The 23,157-nt window shown below is 39.8% G+C and overlaps 1 protein-coding gene across 22 annotated transcripts in view; it reads right to left on the bottom strand.

Annotated features, from left to right (window-relative positions):
* Nucleotides 1-23,157, bottom strand: part of ADGRL3 (adhesion G protein-coupled receptor L3) — an 856,207-nt gene extending 833,050 nt beyond the window's left edge. For 3 of the 22 annotated variants that reach the window (XM_072775188.1, XM_072775192.1, XM_072775201.1), the window contains exon 1: nucleotides 22,581-23,149. The gene's annotated coding sequence lies outside the window, so the exon portion shown is untranslated. Of the gene's footprint in view, nucleotides 1-22,580 lie in introns of all 22 variants that reach the window. The other 19 variants (XM_072775204.1, XM_072775207.1, XM_072775212.1 and 16 more) reach the window with 12 other exon arrangements.

Below are 23,157 nucleotides of genomic sequence, written 5' to 3'. Positions count from 1 at the left end.
CTCCCCTGTTGTACACAGATGCTTTGAAGCTCCAACAGCCTCACAGAAGGCAGGAGAAATCTCTGTGTCACACTATCTAATGGGAGAAGGCAGTGAGATGGTGCTCTGAGGCCCCCGGGGCCCACCATTCCCCAATTAGGTGTCCTGCAAAGGATTTCTAAATGATTATGAGTGTAGGACAGCCCAGAAATTAGCCAGGCTGCTAATCCTGAACCAGGTCTGCAGAGGACTCAAGGAGATTCCCTCAAGTGAGTAGCTGCGTGTTCATCTCTACACCTCTAAGTGACCACTATAAATTATTAACCTCTACTCATGCATCTTAAACACCAGCACTCCCTAGGCGTATACTTTTTTCCTAGCCTTAAAAAAAAAAAAAGTAAAGTTTGGGGCACCTGGCTGGCTCAGTCAGTAGAGCATGCAACTCTTTTTTTTTTTTTTTTTAAGATTTTATTTATTTATTCATGAGAGACACACAGATAGAAAGGCAGAGACACAGGCAGAGGGAGAAGCAGGCTCCACGAAGGGAGCCCAATGTGGGACTCGATCCCAGGTCTCCAGGATCAGGCTGTGGGCTGAAGGCGGTGCTAAACCTCTGCACCACCGGGGCTGCCGGAGCATGCAACTCCTGATCTTGGGTCATGAGTTCAAGCCCCACATTGGGCATAAAGCTTGCTTCAAAAAAAAAAGTAAGGGTTATCACACAACTTTTCTTTATTCCATCCAGAGAAAATCTGGAAGACCCATTCCATTTATTTCTCCTTCAGCTAAAAAAAGTTTGAATGCATAATATTTTAAAGAAACAATAAATCTATGATGTGGAAACTTTCAATTTGTGGACCAAAGTCAACCCACATATTTTAAGTTTCTGACCACTACTATATCAAAATCATAATAGGCTTTAAAAGAATAAAAAAAGTGGTTCCTACATTCATAGAACATATATTTGAATGTCAATAAAGATCCAAATAAAGTCATATAAACACATCTTAGCTATCTGAAAGTCCACTCAAAAAACTATAGCTATGGAAAATAAATTTATTAAACTTTTCTGAAAGCTGGTAGAAAGAGGAATAATAAAGGAAGTGATTAGTATGAAATTCTCATCAACTCTGACTGAGACCCCGACTCAGGTATACACAAAAGATTGTTTGTAGAAATAAAAATTAAAGTATAATTTTTAAAAATTATCCCCAAAATGAGTTCCCATTTACCAATATAAAATTTTATGAGTACAACGAGTATTGACTACTTAAGCAATACATCAAGAAATTAAAGTGAGAGGTTAACAAATATAAAGATACTCACCTAATACTTTGTGAACTTGGATTTTTTAATATTAATATTTGGCAACCCCCAAAAATCATACATTTAAAGTCTGGAATCTACTAGCATTTTGCCTTTGGAAGCTGATTACTTGCTTTCCAAATCATTGCTTCTATTGTGCTTCACAAGGCATAGGGCAGACAGAAACCAGCCAACATAAGAATGACAAGTAACTCCAAATGAACTACCTCTTTTGCCCAGACAATCACTAAGTCACAAACACTCAGACACACACCCTCAACACCATAGGAAAAAAATAAAATCAAATATGGGTTGTTACCCCATAGTGTGTGGGAAAAACACCCACAGTGTTGACACATAAATCTTAAACACAGTAGGCATTTGACTGGCACCATCACTCACCAATCTGGTTCTACACCTACATTCAAAAACACCCTGTTCCAGGAGAAGAGTATTGTTTTATTCTTCAAGTCACTGAAGCAAGAAGGCCAATGAGAAATCCATAAAAGGACAATTTTGCATCACTGTCTTTTCACTGCTTATATGAAATATGCTTTCTACACTTTTCTCAAAATTCTGTAATAAAACCGAAAGGAAATAAAACTATAACTACGACTTCCCCCTCCTTCTCTAGTATTCTAATTTCTCTCTAGAGGCAATTTTGTGAAATGCCTCCAACCAACTTTCTATGTACCAATGGAGAAGAATGCTTTCAAACTTGCTTTCTGAAGAAGACATGAATAAAAGTGAGATGAGAGAGTCTGAGACCCATCCTTAAGAATTATTCTTAGAGGTGGAAATAAAATTGCAACCTCAATCTTCATTTTCTGTGTTTCCTCAATTAATGGCCTAGATAAACATCCACATAAACTGAAACAATCAATTGGCTCCGGTAATTATTACAGCTCATGGTGGTTTTCTACTATGCCAGCAATTTTCTCTACAAGCTTTCCATACATATGACAAATATCAACAGTTATCAAACAGCTTACTAGAGACCCTTGCATACAAGCCCTTAAGACAATACAAATTTAAATTTAAAATTTTTATTAGTATGGAAAAGTGATGTTGTTAATATGGTCTTAGGAGGAAATTATTCACTTTCTGGTCTGTTTCCCTTTCCACCTTTCTTGACTACTCAACAAGAAGACTAGAATATGTAAACTTATTTCTTACCACATTGGTCCCTGTACCTATCATGTTATCCTGCCATTCTTCTCACTGGCATTTCTAATGAAGCTTGAACTTTTTTTTTTTTTTTAATTTATGCCTTATTTTATTTTGTTTTGTTAGTCTAGGTTTTAAGTGTTTTACTTCATGCACCATTTTCTGAGAAGTCAGCACAGCTCTGGAAGCAGCCTATCTTAACTAATGCTACAGAACAAAAGAGGAAATATATAAAATATTAATATTTAAACTTCTCTAATGAATTACAACAGACTTTTTTAAAAAGTAAAGACAGGGCAGCCCCGGTGGCTTAGCAGTTTAGTGCCACTGTCAGCAGGGGGTGTGATCCTGGAGTCCCGGGATCGAGTCCCACCACTTCGGGCTCCCTGCATGGAGCCTGCTTCTCCCTCTGCCAGTGTTTCTGCCTCTGTGTGTGTGTGTGTGTGTGTGTGTGTGTGTGTGTGTGTGTGTCTCATGAACAAATAAATAAAATCCTTAAAAAAAAAGGTAAAGACAGAGGTATAGGTTTGGGAGCTAAAAAAAAACCTTGACAACGTGACAGTATTATGTTTGGGGAATAAATTACATCATAGTGTCTTAACAAGTAGCCTCAAGATGATAGAACATTAACAAAAACCTACATGGGCATATAATCTAAATGAAAAGTAGAATCTAACTCAACGGCTCCAGAAGGATAAAAAGTAAAATTCATAAAAATAAAAAATCTAAAAGGCTTCTCTGCAATTATGGTTATGATGGAATTGGCACAGCATGGTTTTAACCACATAGAAGATTAATATTTATATTCAACAAATGTAGCTAGAAAAATGTTATTATATCGCCTCCTTTTCTCGCTAGGAGCATGCTGATTGAAATGGATTCATTTATCTAAGCTGACAGCTAGACAAAACTATATTGTGAGTATTTTTTATCTCTGATTAAATAAGAACTTAGCAACATCTGGTTTGCTACAATTGCCCTATATTATTCAAAATAAGTTTTTTTAAATACGTTTAACTATGTCACACTGTGTTTAACAGTGCTTTTTAATACAACATTCAGAAAAAAAATAAAACAATTTAATTACGGAAGAAAGTATTAAGTCAAAAACTCAGAAAAATTACAAATTCACTTTTAGAGCAATTAGGATTATAAGTAAAATCAGAGATTTGATTACCCAGAACAAGAACTTAAGGGTTTTTATGTTATTTCAAAAAGTTCTTTCAGCTGTCAACAGAGGTTTAAAATTGTATCTTCTCTACATACTACAATTAGAGTATAGAGAATATCTTCTACTGAAGTAGCAGTTCTTCAAGAAGACACAAATACTGACATCCCATTACCAGCCTACCTGTGAAGAGCAAGTTCTCACAGGCCAAGAATGAAGGGGACCAACTCATACTTCATACACATTTATAAATGCTTTCAGAATACCTGCCTTCAAAATATTTTTGAAAACTATACTATTTTAATTATGTATGCCAATTGTGTATTTTTTCTCACGATGCCAACAAATATGCTGAGTATCATTTAATTATAATCCCTCATTGTTTTGTATGCTTATAAAACTGTATTCCATTCAATAGGACAGAAATTTGTTCAACATAAACGATGCTGCGCGCATACCCTATCCTCTAAAATAGTTTTCTTTGTGACAGTATTACGATTTCCTTAGACTATCGCTTTTAAAATGAGCAATTTCTTTCAAATCCTAAAAATAGCTGATTTAAGAAGAAATGTACAGTGGGGAAAGGGGAGAGTGTGTACACTACGTAGACAAACTGCATTGTAGAGTCTCTCCATATTAGGTATATATGCCAACAGAATGTATGGAAATAAGTGATGAAGGCATTTCTGGCTTTCTTACCTGACAGTCCCTACAAGCGTTCAGGCTTCCATTTGTATCTCATAAATTGCTATATAATCATTCCTTTCAGAATAACTCAGAGATAAAAAAAAGATAGTATGGTATACACAAAGCAACGTGACAAAATGATTCCAAATTGAAGGCTATGAAAATTGCAGTCAACAGATAAGAAACACGATGTCAATCTTACAAAGTTTCCAAGCAAAGGAAAAAAAGAGGTGGCTTGAATCCCTGTGCTCCACTCCTCTTGCTTTATGAAGCAAGGGTGATGACAGCACCTATGTTTCCCATCTGATTCTCATATATAATAATCAAACGTTACAATAATCAATTATATGAACTAACTGAATTCTCACAGTCCCACTATGAAATAGGTTTTATTAGCCCAATGAATCAGAGAGGAAATCAAGGCACAGAAAAAGACCCAAAGTGACACTGCTGTTATATAGTAGTTCCAAGGTTTAGGCTGAAGTTCATCTGCCTCTAAAGCCCATGTTCTAAATCACTAAGCCTCATAGGCACTGCCAAGTTTTTTAGAGTCTGTACTATTATTTTTTTTTAATTATACAAGGTGCAATTTCATATATGATGCTCTATCCAACACACTACACGACCACCTTTAAAAAAATCAACCCATCAACACAAAACACAAACTTCATTTACATATTCAGGTACTCCAGATTATGAACAACTAAAAGCAGCCTCGCCTCCAGTGAATTTATATTTCCACAGAGGTAAAAAAGCAAGAAGCAGAATAATCAAAAGTCATGACACAATGTCATAAATGCCATAAGAAGAGATATAACAAGGGCCTACAGAGAATCAGAAGACAGGATACAGGGAAAAATAAAGTATTTAAATTATTAATTAAATACATAAAAGCTAAAGTGTCTTAGAAGTTATTAAATAATATACTATTAACGTTTTTGCATTTGTCACTCAGATTATCACACCACTGTAGTATTGCAAGAAACACGTACTATCTTTTCACAAACATTAAAACAGGAGTTTCTTTGAACGACTTCCATAATGAGGATTTATAAACATATTGCTTTGACCAAAATGCAAGAAAATTGTGGTTTAAGCCCTCTTAACTAAATCAAATGTAGTTGAAATAGGACTTTTACATAGCATTTAAAATACAAACATACAAAAATTCTAATTATGTCATAGATATCTAAAAAAGAAATTTTAATATTCAGGTAAAATACATCTGACTAAACAACTGGATAGACTATTAGAACCAGATCACAGTATATCAACAGGTAGATCTGTAAAAATGAGTAACAAATTCCGATAAGGTCATTTAACCAATGATCACCATCAGTTAGATTACCTGTGTCCTCACAACCAAATTAGAGTACAGAATATTAGAGTCAAAAGGGATATTATTTAATGCAAACCCCTCCTCTCTATATGACTGACACCAGGAAGAGGCAGGCTCTGTCCTTCACCTACCAGCTGCACGTGAGAAGCGTGGACTCTCACATAACCAGTCTCTCCACAACCTTTCCTTGATGCCTCCTCCAATTACGTCTACGTGGAGGAGCCAACATTATCTTTGTAAAATGAAAACCCAATATTGTTATTGCCCTGCTTAAAATTTTTAATGTTCTTTATCCTAAGATAAAGTCCAAATACTTAACCTTAAAAAATAAAATACAAATGCAGGGCTCCTACTTACTAGCCAGATTTCATGCCACTTCCTCTCTCAATCTTTATGCTCCTGCTACTAGACCCTCTGAGTTCCTCCCATGAACCAACCTCCTCCTTATTCTAGGAATTGAAACAGGGGGTTCTCTTCTTCCAGAAAGCTATTTGCTTGGGCAATTCCTACATATTCTCCAGGAGTGGGCAGAATAAGAAAATCTCTCATCTAGGGTGCCTAAGATCCCAGAGCCTAATATTTTCATAAAATTCAGTATTTTCACTTTTTCATTCTCAATCATAATCGTATTTAATTTTATCCCATAGGAAACACTCAACAAACTGATAAATGAAAGAAAAAGATTAATGACTCCAAATGTACTTCTTTCTATGGTATTTTTCCTCTATTAAAAGTTTTATTCATTTGGGCAGCCTGGGTGGCTCAGCGGTTTAACACCGCCTTCGGCCCAGGGCGTGATCCTGGAGACCCGGGATCGAATCCCACATCGGGCTCCCTGCATGGAGCCTGCTTCTCCCTCTGCTTATGTCTCTGCCTTTCTCTCTCTCTCTCTCTCTCTCTCTGTCTCTCATGAATAAATAAATAAAATCTTCAAAAAAATTGTATTCATCTAATAATTTTCTTAAACTACACTTATCATTTTGCTCAGACTCAAACTAGTATCTATTTTTTAAAACATGCTTTACCATTATTTTACTAATATCAAGTGATTTGTTCTAAATAACAAGAAAATTTGCTTTCTCCTCATTGTGGGAAGCCCCCAAAATTTAAATAGGAAGTTAAATTCTAGAAGTGAGGGACGTCTGGGCGGCTCAGCGGTTGAACATCTGCCTTCAGCTCAGGGCATGATCTTAAGAGTTCCAGGATCAAGTCCCACATCAGGTTCCCCACAGGGAGCCTGCTTCTCCCTCTGCCTATGTCTCTGCCTCTGTGTGTGTGTGTGTGTGTGTGTGTGTGTGTGTGATGAATAAATAAATAAAATCTTTAAAAAATAATCTCTGGTACTAAATTTCTAAAATAAAAATTCTAGAAGTGAAGGAATGATACACAAAGTCTACTGTCTTTACTAAATGCTAATACCCCATTTCCCTTAACAACTGTTTGTCAGATTGAAATTTTAATGCTATTCTTGGACAAGGAAATAGTGATAACCCCAACACTGCCAAACTTTAGTACTGGTATTCCTAAAGCTAGTTCCTCCACTTCTGCAGTTCCTCTCAGGAACAAAAGTTACTGGACACTTCATAAGCCAGTGGGGATGGGGAAAAACTGGATAAAGATGAACAGAAACCAACCTTTCAGAATAAAACAACCTCACAGTCACAAAACACAGATATACATTACTTATCTCCAAAACTAAACTAAAAAGTCTTGGTTTCCATATCCGTACAGTTCTTAATTAAGTATTCTCATCTCAAATCTACAGTGCCTGACCACTCTTTATGGTCAACGGATATTTTATCATCCTGAAATTTATTATTACAGGCAGTCAACTGAATTTTTTAAGATTTTATTTATTTATTCCTGAGTCACATGGGGGGGGGGGGGCAGACACAGGCAGAGGCAGAAGCAGGCTCCATGCAGGAAGCCTGACGTGGGACTCGATCCTGGGACTCCAGGACCACGCCCTGGGCCTAAGGCAGGCACTAAACCGAGAGCCATCCAGGGATCCCCGCAGTCAACTGATATTAAAACATTCTCTATGATAACTTACATTCTCTGTAAAGTGAAAAATTCAGGTGTGTTGTCCCTATTGCCAAATCAAGGCAATGATGTACAGTTTTCTTTCCTTTATTCAGCTCTATTAACCTCCTCCACTGGAACATGCTTGGGTTTGTGATACACTCTTCCGATGACAGAATGTGAACATACCAGTGAACCAGCATATTCTCCTGGGTGCCTAGTCAACCTTTGTATCTCAGTTCAAATGTCAATTGCTCTGGGTAGTCTTTCCAGATCCCACTCACCCCATCTTGTTGCTGTAACTCTCTTAACCTCCTGGACTGGACCTTTGTAGCACTTACCACAATTTTAACTAAATAATTAATGATAATAGATCCACTGCTTAATGCTTTATTTCCATGATTTTGCAAGTGGTAAGAAGTCGGAGGCTCTTTCTGCCAGGTTATGCTCCATATATATGCCAGGATCCTGCAGACATGTGGTGTTAACAAATATATATAGTGAATGACAAAATTAATGCTTTAATGAAGCTGGTCTTCTGAAAACTGCAGAAAGAAGCAGAACAATTTAGAGACCCACTTAGGAGGTACCAAACTCAACAACAAATGAAAAAAATAGCACAAACAATATGAGCCATCCATGGACTGTTTTCCATATATCATCTTACTTAACCTTCACAAGAACTTTTTTTTTTTTAAGATTTTATTTATTTATTCATGAGAGACACAGAGAGAGAGAGGCAGAGTCACAGGCAGAGGGAGGAGCAGGCCCCCCACAGGGAGCCCGATGTGGGACTCAATCCTAGAATTCTGGGATCACGCTGTGGGCCAAGGGCAGGCGCTGAACCCCTGAGCCACCCAGGCATCCCCCTTCAAAAAAATTCTTAAAGGTAAATGTTTTTATCCCCATTTTAAACCTGAGGAAACCAAGGCACGGAGAAATTAACTTTTACAGCGTTCTAAAGAGAGGGTTAGAAATCATGCATTTCTGACTCCCAAGCTAATTCTCTCTTTGCTTCTCATTAATTAATTTTATTGCTATATCTTATACTCCTCTACATGTGTATTTATTACTTTCAGTAAAGATCATTTGTTTCATATAGAACTTAATGTACGATAATGCTTAAATCCTAACACAATGTGTAATAATTTTATATAAATACAGCTATGTAAAAAAGAAGAGAAAAAGGGGAACATTGATTATTCAATATCCAACGTATATACTGCTTTATAAATGGAGAGCTGTTAAAATTCCCTTAGTATAAGATAATAGTACCTTGGGCCCAGAGCACTGGATGTGGAATTTATTTGATATGTAAACATAAAGGGAAAAAAGCTGATACAAGAAATTTTATCTAATCCCATATATTAAATATTAAAATGATTTATGGCTAATAATTAGTATCCCTAATATAGAGAAATGAGAGAAACTTCTTGGAGTCTTTAACATTTTTAAAGAATGTAAAATACCTTCATTATGTCCATTTCTTTTTAAGCCTTCACAAATAGAATGTCTAAACTATTTTACGGTTTTAAAATCTACTATTGGATCCCTGGGTGGCGCAGCGGTTTGGCGCCTGCCTTTGGCCCAGGGCGCGATCCTGGAGGCCCGGGATCGAATCCCACATCGGGCTCCTGGTGCGTAGAGCCTGCTTCTCCCTATGTCTCTGCCTCTCTCTCTCTCTCTGTGACTATCATAAATAAATAAAAATAAAAAAAAAAATTTTTTAAAAAAATCTACTATTACCACATGCAATCTTGTGCCTTAGCCCTTTAAGAAGGATATAACATGAAAATTCCTTAAAAAAACAACTACCTATTACATTTTCTTGAAATATAAACTTGCAAGTACAGGTATTCTTTACTAATGAGCTTTACCATTTTATTTTACCTCATGGATACTTTTAGAGAGAAAGAACCCCCTGTACTCTCCATGATTTACAAATGAAACAGACCTAGAGAAGTTATAGGGCCAGTGTGACGAGCCACAGTAACACCACCATGCCTAAAATCAGAAACAAGAACACTCAAATGCAAGACTGAGAAATTCCTTAATAAAAGGCATCAAATGCTTTAAACCAGCCATGTCACTTTGGACACGTCACTTCAATTCTCAAAAACGTAATTTATTTTAATTTTTACTTTGTTGTGGTAAGAACATTTCACATGAGATCTACCCTCTTAACAGGTTTTTAAATGTACAAAACAGTATTTTCACTAGGGTTAGCAATATTGTACAGCTGTCTAGAACTTCCTCATCTTATATTAACTAAAATCTTATATCCACTAATCAGCAAATGGGGAGTTGCTAATCAATAATTTAATATTTATTTTGAGGAAACGAAGTGTGCTAGAGCATGCCTTTTAAGATTCTTTCTATGCCTTTACTATTTTATATGCAGGTACAGTGCAATTTTCAATGGTACTTGAACTTCTCTTGCAACAGTAACTTCAAAAACTGCTTTCATGTTCAATTGTTTCTTCTAGGTCCATAAAGCACATTCATGCAGTTATATATTCATTTATTAATCAAGCTTCAAACTCTGCCCTATAAATATGTTCTGGTGCAGAGTTAAAGAAAATGTAGAAAGTAAGGGAAGAACTGATCACCAATCTGACTGCTAGAAATGTACCTTACATTTACATCTTTGCAACTGGACGCAGAACTCACAAAGATGATATTTAAAGTAGAACTGTTAGTTCTTTTGACCAAAGAATGAACTACTGAAATCAAACTCAATACGTATTGCCATCGCTGTAAAAATTATAAAAAGGTGCATTACACACCTGCTGTTTTCCTCTTCCATTCTACTTAGAGCTACTGAACACCTCATATTTTATACCTCACTCATTCTTATGGGCAGATCTTTAATTGAACTTACACCAAGCAAAACTTGAGTTCACAGGTGGCTCAGTAAGTTGAGTGTCTCTGCCTTGGGCCTGGGTCGTGATCCCTGAGGCCTGGGGATTGAGCCTCACTCTAGACTGAGTGCTGAGCAGGGAGCCTGCTTCTCCCTCTACCTCTGCCCCTTCCCCTGCTCCTGCTCCTGCTCCTGCTCTCTCTCTCAAATAAATAAATAAAATATTTTTTTAAAAAACTAATTATGACCCACAATGTTTTGCTTACTTTTCTTTCCTGACCTCTTTATCCTTTTACAGACAAACTTCATTTACTTTAAATATTTGCTGATAAAATTTATCTCTACTTTTCATACTTAGATTTTTAAAAAGCCCAAACCAAGCCCTCCAATGTTCTTGTTCCATATGGGTTTGGTAGAGGAGAGCTTTGTAAACCAGGTTGATGTTTTAGATGAGCTTAAGAGAGAAGAGACTTATTTAGAGCAGAGAACAAAACTAAGAAAGATTATGGGAACATAAACTGGATGGTGAACCTCTTAATTCTTCATAAATCAATTTCATTGTGTGGTTTTAATATTACGTTAAATTCAAAGACATTGGGCACAGTCCTATTTAAATGTTAACAGCCAATAAATTTCATTTTTATTACTATTTTACTGATCTCAGCTTTTATGCATTGGTATACATAAGTTAGTAATCCCTAAAAACTCTCAAATAGTAAGTTACTAACTTTACTAAGTATATAATAACCTAGAGTTAGTAATGACTAATTATACATAAATAAGAGTTAACAATTCTTACAAAATTGTTTCTAGAAATAGTAAATAGAAAAATATGACAACCCACATGAATCAGGAAATGTTTAAGTAAATCATACTCTTTCATTCTATGAAATATTGTACAATATTAAAAAAGATGCTTTCCAAAAAATGAATGGCATTGGGAAATTAGAATTACACAAACTGTATACATAGTTTAACTTCAGTTCTACTAAAATAAACATACACATAAAATATAGATAATATATAGATTATATGAATAATCAAGCTAAAATATGTATGAAATAATGTCTGTAAACATTGAGATGTACCAGTATGATATATGGGGTGATTTCTATTTTGACTATGTATCTCTATATTTCATCAGCATTCAATATGAGCAAGTACTATAATCAGAAAAGAAAAAAAAAAAACTTTTAAAAATATATTCATTCAGAATTTAGAATGAGCTGCATTGGGAAAAATGAATGAAAATCAAAATTCAGCTATTACGGGCACCCAAGAGAATCAGAAGAGATTACATACATGATGAACACTGGGATAACAGTAAAAATTCCAGAAGAACATCTACCAAGCTAAAAGAGAGTAGCAGGAAAGGAAGTTAACACAGTGAGGCTCCTCAACCAAAGCAGATAGACTAGCATATCATCCTCTGATAAAGGTACAACAGAGTCCCTCATACAAATAGTTCATTCATTTGTAATGAAGTTTGTTAATTTCTCATTTACAAACTAATGCTTTCTTTCATACCTCACTACTTTTGTATTGTTGCATTATCTCAACACTACCTATATTCAAGGAAGAAAACACCCATACACACCACTGCAATCTCACTTACTATCATCTATTACTCAAAAAAAGGTCTCATTCATTGTAAAATGTCTGTTCAGAGGCTCTAAACACTACTGTCTGCAGCCCAACAGGGTATTTCACCAAGATACGATCACACATTTAATCAAATGCACCAAAAAAAGAAAAAGTTTGCTTAATAATGTCAAATCAGAAAAATACAATGTTGACAGCCTACTAATTTTTAGTGCTCTTTCTTCTTCAAGGATATGCAACAATAAGGAAGGTACATGGGAGTTCTTCTAATTAAGTTTTATAGTAACCTTTAAAAATTCTCCCAAATTATCTTCGTATGTTGCTATTTATATTGAGTTGGTACTTAAAAAATGAAAAGTCAATACAACTTTCCATTTTGAATGAATTAATGAAAATTAATTAAGTAGGTTACCCAACTTCTACAAAAAAAAAAAAAAAAAAACTTCTAAAGCATCATTTCATTTGTGCTGGTCAAGTGTCAGCATTAAACACTACCCAAACCCCAGTTTTTGTAATAATGGATCCATTATTTTGAAAAATGCCTGTCATTTGATTAACATTATTATTGGATAGATTGAAGTATGTTTTCATTGGATTCTTTAGACAGCTAATAAATTATTTGAAATGTTCTACTTGATGTGCTTTTGAATATTCTGCTTCTAAACATAAGGTTTACTTGAATAAACCTTATAAACATATATTACCATCAATAGTGTGACGTAATGAGTATAATAGCAAGTATAAAACAATCTGATGTTTCAAATGGATAGATTCATATCTGCAAACCCATCTTTTATCCTTTTACTTCTATCTGCATTTCTTTTATGATGTCTTTATTCCCATGCCATAAATTCTTGTTTCTTCAGTTTCTTCTGGGATAATTTCTTCTCTGCACAACAACCTTCACTTTTGGTTTTGGAACTTTTGTTCCCTTTCAGTAAAGACCCTAGTAATGCGGCTTGTGGAGCTCATACATTAAGTCAATCTAACCATGAACTACTGTGTCCAATGGCACATCTTGGGAGCTCTATTCACCTGGATATGCTCAATGCCTAAATAATCTGCATTTAAACCTGCACTTACATTTAAGATCAGTATTCCTACACATTTTTAAGCACATGTAGCAAAAATTCAGCACTCTATGTGCCACCAAACCTGTGTCCAGTGCCCCTATTTGGAATCATACAATGGCAACTCTACCATCATATGACAGAATGACGTAAGTTGCTTAAAGTAACATCTTTCAAATACTTGGTGGCTTTACAGATATGCATAGCCTTGAAACTCAGGCAGTTTCACAGGTGTTCTTGAACCTGAAGATTTGAATTCCTTGATCTGCATGTGTTTGTTGGGCCAAGGAAGGAGGGAAGCATTTTCCAAAATGACCTTGGCCACATACAGGCAGAGAATAAAACCCATTTTTAATGGTTTTCCTAGCCAGTCCTCCTCACGTCTGATCTGTCTCAGTTAACAAAAGATCACCACAGTGGACATTCAGGTTTTAACTGCCTTTTTCTGTGCACAGGTTCCCTCTTTCAATGGAGTCTTTCCTTCTTCAAGCTAACTATGTTTCTGTCCACAGAGGACCTACAACATCCTCCCTGACTCCAGTAAACTGGAATAGGAGACTGATCTAAAGCCGGATACCAAGAATTTAGACTGTGGTCAGTGGGAAAGGATCCAGTAGGCAGAGACAAGGAGAAGTGGTAACTAGGGATGCCTGGGTGGCTCAGCGGTTGAGCGCCTGCCTTCGGCTCAGGGCGTGATTCCGGGATCTGGGATCGAGTCCTTCATCAGGCTCCCTGCATGGAGCCTGCTTCTCCCTCTGCCTGTGTCTCTGCCTCTGTGTGTCTCTCATGAATAAATAAATAAAATCTTTAAAAAAAAAAAAAAGGGTAGGGGCATCCAACTGGAGCATAAATCCTAGTGGTAATTCAAGTGCTATTTTTTTTTTTTCTGATGCCTAGGTAAACCTCCATTCTTCCCTAAGATTCTTTAGGTGAGGAACACAATAATCTCGAATAAATTAATCATTTCAGCCTAAAGCTAGCTGGAGGTGTCTTTGCAATTAACAGACATAATGAATACATTCATTTTACTAAATCTTGTAAGTTGAATTTAGGTCCATAAGATAACTGAAATGTTATAAATATGCAGCATTTTGAGATGATTTAAATAATATTTAACGGTCACACATAAAAATTTTTGAAAATTAAAGTGAAATTTAACTAAAAATACCTATAACTCACAAAATGATTATGTATTGTTCTAAAACGGTTGCCTAAGCTGTTCTTTGAAAGTCAACTACAGTTAATAAAATGATTAAAACTCAATAGACAAATTCAGCTGAACAGTTAAAGCCAATATAAAGAAGACAGTCTATAGATATGCACATGTTAACACAAAACTATTTCTCAATAGACTCTTTGTCCACTCCTTGAAGTCATGATCAGTATTCTGAGTCAAGGTTCAAACAACAACCATCAGCCACTGACGAATCAAGAACACTGAAAATTTGGGGGGAAAAAAAAAAACAGAAGACATAAATATAAACCAGTTGAGCCTTCCATTCTTGCCAGAAATAAAATCTCATACAAAATAGATGACCATCAGTCAGGACCATTTACTCTTATCCAAAAGTATTTTGGAAGAGCTTTGAGCAGAGGAAAAGGGGGGGAAAAAATACCAAACCAAAACAAAACAAAAACAGGAGACTGTTGAAAAACTTCTTACAGGGTCAGCTGTCAATGGAACGCATTTTAGTATTCAGGTTACCCACCCATGCAGAACATCAAAAACTGGGCTTGAGTCTCTCCCCTATTCTCACAGGCTCAGGCTACCGTGGAGCCACTGGGGCTGTCTTGAATAGTAACACACTCTGCCTCTGCGGGACACATAAACACCAACACAAGCTGATCAAACAGAAGGGGGTGTCGTTTCTACTTGGCTTTCATTTTCTTGAGTCATACTTTAAAACACTTAATTCTGGTACAATTGAGCAACTCAGCTGTCCAATGCGCAGCTTATTTTTTCATTCATTTTTACCACCTACCATGGTGTTGTATAGTCTTTCCGCTTTAACATAAATGCTGGATAATTATAGGTAGAAGGCACACATCTTAATAACTTCTTTTCCTGGCAATCGTCACTGACCTACAGATGTCATTTCTAAAATTTGGACTTATTTATGACCCTTTCAATGCTTGCGGTCTTTAAAGCAATCTTGGGATTTGAATTTTAAGAGTTCATCTATATTTATCGCAAGCTTAGGATGACTTGAACTTGAGGATTATACATCTTTTAAAAGTATGGAAGTCCTCAAATCGTGGAAGTTTATGACGACTTGATTTGGTTACAACATTGTAGGAAATTCTGATGCAGTTGAAGCTTAAAGAGCTGCTGATGCCATGTGAAAAGATGATCAAGAGTTTAATTTAAAATGTCTTCAGTTAAATTGCTACTTTCATTTTATACGTGATTTAAAGTCAATCTTCAGACACAGCACTTGGTGGCTGTCAAAAATATTTTCCTGTCAGGATTATATGATTTTTGGTGGGGAATTAGTAACAGAGTATAACATTTTAGGATTAGTAAGAAAAACTCAAAAATAGGTGCTTAACAAAAGGTCAAAAAAGAAGAGAGGGAGGGACTCCTAGGTGGCTCAGGGGGTGATCCTGGAGTTCCAGGATCGAATCCCACACCGGGCTTCCTTCATGGAGCCGAGCCTGCTTCTTCCTCTGCCTGTGTCTCTGCCTCTCTCTCTCTGTGTGTCTCTCATTAATAAATATATGAAATCAAAAAAAAAAAAAAGAGAGAGAGAGAGAGGGAAAGAACATGGGAAACACAAAAAGACATGTGAAATTTCAATTGCTTAAGAAAATGCTATTGATTTTCATCGCTCATCAAGAACTCTTCAATTAAGAAAATGATATTTGATTTAGCTAAATATTCTTACTAATGGTACTTCAGGACATTTCTAATAATACTGTAACTAGTAGTAATAGGGGCCACTCATTAAATGCTCACTCTATCAGCTATTTTTCTATTTACTTCCTCCCCAAACCAGCCAAGTAGCTTTTAGTACTTTCATTTTACAGATAGAAATGATGGAGCTAGAAAGTTGGAGAACTGGGACTGTATTCAAGTGCCTCTTGTTCCAAAGGCCATTTCTGAGAAGTTCATAATTAAGGACAGTGCCCATCTAAGGAGTATAATTTAGTTTCTACAATACTTGCTCAGGATTAACCAAAGTGGAGAAGAGAGGTATTGCAATACAAATTTCATAGTGGCAGTCCAAGGTCAGAAATTACACTAGCCATGTAATATACCCCCCCAAAATATACATAATTTATAAATAATATATCTCTAAAGTTTTCACACAGATGTCAAAGTGCCATTCAGAAGTATTACAGTTCTCACAGTTAAGCTTTAGCATCCAGTAAAACCAATCTCTTTGTGGGGCCTCCCTTACTCATTAGGCATATTACCACTCACAAACAAACTGAACTACACCATGTAATTACCCCAACGATCCTTTTCACTGAAAATGGCCTGTTGTGGTACTTGGATAGTGATTAACAGACTAAGAGTGCAGTGAGTCGTCTTGATATCACTTCAGAAAAGTGATTTCCTCCCTAATAATTCCCAAGATACATAAATATTCAATTAGGGTCTTTGAAATCTAGTTTTAATTGGGCATTCATTCTCTACCCAACTTCAAACTTAGGCCAAGCCAAGAAAGGCATTTTATTAGTTCTTACTATAAAAAAAAAAAAAAAAAAAAAAAGAATCCCCATAACTCTTCATGAGTTTTAAAGTGGGAGGGTAAAATAAAGCCACGATTATCTTTTATATGAAATTTTCAAATTTAACAGCATTTTAAAACATCCTGTAAAGCAATGAGGTAAAACATAATTGCATATCTGAATCACACGGGAAGTTGACTAAAGTTTCCTGGGACCCTCCTGAGACTTAGTAAAAATAATGTTGACAGTAGCAAATACTTGCACCTCTATTATTATGTGCCTAGAACTGTTTCAAACACTTTGCCTGTATTTTCCCTTTAAATCTTCCTAAAAATCTATGGATTAGGAACAACTGTATGCCCATTAAAATATATCAGGAAACTGAGGCATAGAGAGACCCACTATCTTACCCAAAGTTAAACCTGGGCAAACATACCTCAGAGTCCTCCCTCTTCACCACCACACCATTCTGTCTCTCCAGATATAAGAATATTAAGACCTGGAGCCCAGATTTTAAATATTTCCAGTAGCTCCTCTGCTACTGTCAGCAAATCAGGCTGGAGACCTGCATTTTTAAAGTTTCTATTTCAGTAACTGGGGACCAACAAAAAACTAAAAACAAGCTTTCTACACTGGAAAGAGAATACTGAAAATGTCAAGTAATAAAATATCCAACCTACTTGTGTCTTTTTAAAGCTACAACAGTCTACTTATTTTCTTATTCTGATGACTCCTTATATGGTCAGATGGGGTGACACTTGTAAGTACAAGGAGACAGATCTTGCAGAAGTCAATATCAGCAGTTCTCAGACTCCCTGGTCCCAGGACCCTTTCAGATGCTTAAAAATTGATGACCTAAAGCAACTTTTGACTATGTTGGTGATAGCTATCAATATTCATGAACTAATAGTTAAGCTGGGAAAATTTTAAAACACAAGAATATACACACACATGCCATATGCCATCTCAGCAATGATGTCATCACAGATCATGTGCCTTCCGGAAAGCTCCATGGTACACACTCATAAAAGCAGAGGAGAATTAAAGGCAGATAACATCACAGCATTGTGACAAAAATGCCTTTATATACTCTCTGAAAGGGTTTCAGGGACCCACATGTTCCCCCTGAATTCACTTAGAAGAGAGAACTACCTGTGCTAAAAAATAAATAAAAAATAAAAATAAATGACCCACAAGTTTCATTGGAAAGAAATATTCAGTTTGGGGGATTTAATTTTCTATCTTAAATAATTTTCCCAATAAACAGAATTACCACCAACATCATTCCATTCAGATTCTTGAACAATATGGACCAAATGTTAACTTCTTCAAACATGTATATATATTCACTCTTATGAAGAAATTGATCAATATTAAACTAAATTCTTGTTTTAACTGTCAATAAGACATAAGCAAGACATAAATTATTAAGATCTGTAGAATCTGTTATGATCAAATATAAGAACTCTCTCCCTCCTCACCCGTTCCCTATTACAATTAATTCTGGAGTATGATGGCTAATTTTTTAATGTATTTGTTTGTACATGAGCACACTTCACAGTTCTAAGAAAAATGTCATACCTGGTTATTTATGCAGTAGTAGAATTAATTTTATGGGGCCACATAGACACTCAGACAGAATGACATGAAAAGGTTCTGGGGGGATATATGCACATCTTAGGACTCATAAATACTATCTAGAGGTATGCTCACAAGACTTTCTCAAGCTGGCCAATAAACAGCAACACCAAAATCATAATGAATGAGAAATCTGGATTTTTCTGCCCATTGATAAACAGCACATACACATACACACACACACACACACACATACACACACACACAAATGGAGATAACAAAGGGAAAATATCAGGAGAACCTTACATACATTTGAATGTTTTACTTTATATTTTATTGTAAAATATTCTATAAAGAAATACATTTGCATCAAAGACCTAAATGCAATAACAGCCTAAGTGTAAATACGTCCTTGAAGGCAAACAAAGGCTAAATTACAATATAGCCTCTCTCTTTAGGGTTTCTCCCTACGTGAACAAATTCACATTTGAATGGAATGCAAATCTAAGAAATCTAAGGGAAAACAGCCATTTGCAAAACTTAAGGAAAGATCACCTCCCTCTAATTCCCACTGCTCTAGCCATCTACACCATGCTAAATTAAGGCTGCACTTCATTTCTCAAAAATTGCTCTTTGTTCTTAAATACAGAAATCAATCAGTTTTCCTTGCTGATTTCTGGGCAAAAATGCCCCACTTGTAATAGTAACTGTCACTCCTACTTGGCAGCCCTTTTCAGAGAGTTTCAACTAGCGGTTAAAGTACCCCAAATGAAATCTGAAAAAACAATGGAGTTTAGCATTCTATTATTTGACTAACTTCATTCCTTTTGCTTTTGTAGCATTTTTAAATCTCCTATTTAGGATTTCCTAGGCTACAGCGCACCGAAGAATCAAAGGTAAATCCAGACCATAAAAAAAAAAAAAAAAGTGTCTTTCTTAATTACTAGAAACAATGCCAGCCCAGTAGCTGGAGCCAGTACGGTTCATACTTGCTATTATTCCCCGTGGAAAGGAATATTTAAATCTCCAAACTGTAAGATCATTAAGAAACGCTTCCATTCATATTTTTGAGGAGAGCTCTCAATCTGAAGGATAATCACACCAAGCCACTTAAAATGAGACATCAAAAGCATTTACTCATCAGGCAAATCACATGCTGGTTTATCACTCTTCAGGCCAGGGATGCCCGATTCAGCCTAAGAGGTCTAAGTAAAATATTTAAATAGTTCACATAAACCTTTATACTAATCATTCCTCCCATCCCGAGTTTATAGAAATAGTCCAGGCAACCATATACGCCAACGGAGCAGGTTACTGAATATTTAGAGATAGAGAAGTGCTATGGAATGGCATTCAAGCGCTCTGACACATTCACCTTCAGCTAAAGACAGCACAATACACTGACAGACACAGTTCTAATGACATCAGGACCTGTGGAATGTAGGACTGCTAGGAAACACATGCTGCTAGGAAACAAAGAACAGATCTGATCAAATCTTCTTAATGTAAGGACTGGGAATCATGATTAGATCTTCCAAAATGAGAGGACAAGTGTTCTTTAATCTTCGGAAATATTTACAAGTGTAGAGATTGTGACACATACCCTCTAGAAATGAAACAAATATATGAAGCTGGGTTCTCATACATTAAATCACAATTCTCTAAGTTTTCTATTAAGATGACAGCCACTGGCAATAGCGCATAAAAACACAACTTAATCAAAACCAGGCATCAATGGTTCTGTATTCCTTTTTTTTTTCAACCCAAGCTTTTTCAAGAAGTCAACATCTTAAAAAAAAAAAAAGAAAGAAAGAAAGAAATCTAGAAATAATAGTACCCTTTTACATCTACGGTGCTGTACTTTTAACAGCAAAACAACAGAGTCGTTTGCACCAAACACCAAAGCACTCAGAGCTAATCTACAACTGAGGAATTTAATAGCTTTTAATCATTGAAACTGGAAAGCAATTTAGCTTTTTAACTTTTCAAAAACTGTTTATCTTTGTGCATTTTTTTAACCCTTTGTACATTGATTACCCCCCCCAAAAAAAAATGGAGTGAAACAAGGCTGAGAGATATTTCAACGCAAATATCCTTTTGGCTCCTATATAAATTATCTGAGAACCTCTTGGTGATGCCATAAAAGAACTGACAATTCTATCTGTAATCCACATAGAGACAAACTGGGTCCCAGAACTCAGGGTCATTTAGTGCCATGACGGACTGGGGGAAAAAAACAAAAACAAAAAAAAAAAAAAAACGTATCAGGGAAATCTGGCTAAATTCTGTTTAATCTCATAGGGAAATGAAAAACACGCCCCAAGTGAAAAATCACTCAAGAAGTGTTTGTTTCTCTGCAGATTCTTACAACGACATTCTTCAGCTCGGGTTGATAGCCCAGATGACACGAAATTAGCAGACCGCACATTTACTTCAGGGCAAAACACAGAAGGCGGTTTTTTTCCTTCCTGCCAGAGTCTACGCGTCTCCTCATTTCCCCAGCAGCTGGCTGGAAGGATGCAGCATCGGAGGTGCCACAAGGCTTCTAGTTCCTCGGGAGTGATCCACCCAGGAGAGTCCACACAGCAGACCCCGCGGGGGTCGGCCTGCACGGGGAGGGGGTCCGGGCTGCGGACACCCCTGTTCAGGGCGCGCTCCGGCCGCCGCAGGGAGGCTCGCAGCCCGGGAGGGGACACCCACGCTGCGCCCGACTGCTACGGCTGCCCCGGCCACAAATTAAGCGGCGCACGTTTCTGTCGGGGTGAGGGCAGTGACCTGAGGATCCCAGGGCCCAGGGGTGATGCTGGCTCGGCCCGGAGCGCAGGACCGCTCTGCGGGACCCCCGCGGGCCCCCGGAGGGCCGATGTGGGGCGCGTCGGGCGCTGCCGCACCAGCTCGCGGAAGGGCTGGTTCCTCGCGGGGCAGGGGGACCCGGGGAGGGCCCCTCGGCCTCCAGCGGCCGGATCCTCCAGCGGAGCGGACCCCAGGCGGCGTCGATGAGCGGGCTGGGCTCCAGCGGCGGCAGCTCCAGCATCCCCCCCCCCCGCCCCCCGCCCCCCGCCCCCCGACCTCTCCCGGCCGTGCCCGGAGCGCGCAGGACGCGCGCACACGGCCACGCACACGCGGGCCGCCCTGCCGGCTGACCCCGGCCGCCGAGGTCGCCCCCGGCCCTGCATACACACCCCCCGCCCTACCGCCGGCGGCCCCGGCACGCTCAGGGGGCCAGTGGCGGGGGCGCGGGGGCGCGGGGCAGCGACGTGCGGCTGCAGCTCCCGCAGGAGGCTCCCGGGCGCCCGCCCTCCTACCTGTAACCCAGCCGGCCGCGGGCGCCAGGGTCTCCCTGCCCCGCCCCGCCCGGCGGCCCCGCGGCCCGGACGCGGGCAGCCCCGTCCCCCGCCCCCCCCCCCGCCCCGGGCCACCCACCCCAGCAGCCGCCTCCCGCAGCCAGAACCGCCTCACAAAGCCCGGCCGAGCAGCTCCCGGCCGAACTGCCGCGAAGGGGACCCAACGGGCGGGGTGCGGAGGGGCAGCGGGGCTCGACGAGTCCGGGGCGCGACCCGGGCGCACGCGGGCCCCGCGCACGGACCAGACGGGCGTCCGGGGAGGGTCGCGGGGGGCTCGCCGCCCCCAGCGCCCCGCGCCCCGCGCCCCGCGCCCCGAGCCCGGCTCTCACCGGGTCCCCGTGGCTCTCCAGCCCGCTCCGGGCCGTGGGGCGAAGGCGCCCCCTGGTCTGCGCGCAGCCCCCGCCACGGGATGACACTGGGGTGAGACAGGAGGGAAAATTCTCGCGGTGGAGACCCCAGGTCCTGTCCCCGGCGCGCTGGACCGCGAATGCGCCGGGGCTGCTCGCCGCCTTCATCCCTCTCGGCCGCCAAATCGCCCAATTGCCGGAAAAACCCCGACCCCGTGCCAAAGCCCAGTGCCCACCAGCCAGGAGGCTCCCTTCCCGCCGCGCATCACGATCGGCCGAGTGTGTGCAGGCGAGGGTGCGAGTGGGGGGACGGGGGGGCGGGGGGGCGGGTGCGTGAATCCCGCGCCCCCTCGGTCGCCCGCCCCGCGGACGCGGACGCCGCCGCCTGCGCCGGGCCGGGGCCGCCACTATTAGCAAGAGTGAGAAGAATAAATTACCTTTTGCGACCGCCGGTCCCTGAGATCGTCCCATCAGTCGCTCAACAAGCTGCAGCCGGGTGCAGGGTCCACAATCCAGCCATGGAGCCCGGGGCAAAAGGACCGGCGGGCCCCGGAGCAGACCCCCGGGCGCGGAGACGGCGGCGGGAGGGCGGAGACCCCCCCACACGCACGCACCCCCGGCCAGGGAAACAACAGCAACACAAAGTCTCTCCTCCTCCCTTTCTTCTACTACCCGGCCGCGGAGGAGGGAGAAGGGGGAAGAGAGCTCAGAAAAAGAAAAAGGAGCAAAGCAGCAGCAGCAGCAGCAGCAGCAGCAGCAGCAGCACCAAATGCGTGGTCTTCCTCGGCGTCTTCTGGCTCCCAGCGCCCCAGCGCGGCAGCAGCGGAGCCGGGAGCGCGGAGGGCTCAGACGTCCCCGCCGGTCCGCGGGCGCACAAGTTCGGAGTCCGGCGGAGCGTGGAGCAGCAGCCCGGGGAGCGCGGCGGCAGCGGCCGACACGCGGCGGTCACAGCCGAGGCCGCCCCTCCCGCCGCCGCCGCCGCCGCAGAGGAGACGCTGCTGAACGCGCCGAGGA

This window comes from Canis lupus, chromosome 14, assembly GCF_048164855.1.
Source record: "Canis lupus baileyi chromosome 14, mCanLup2.hap1, whole genome shotgun sequence".
NCBI classification, from domain to species: domain Eukaryota; kingdom Metazoa; phylum Chordata; class Mammalia; order Carnivora; family Canidae; genus Canis; species Canis lupus.
Note: the sequence above shows the minus strand (reverse complement) of the source record. Positions and strands in the feature narration are given on the sequence as shown.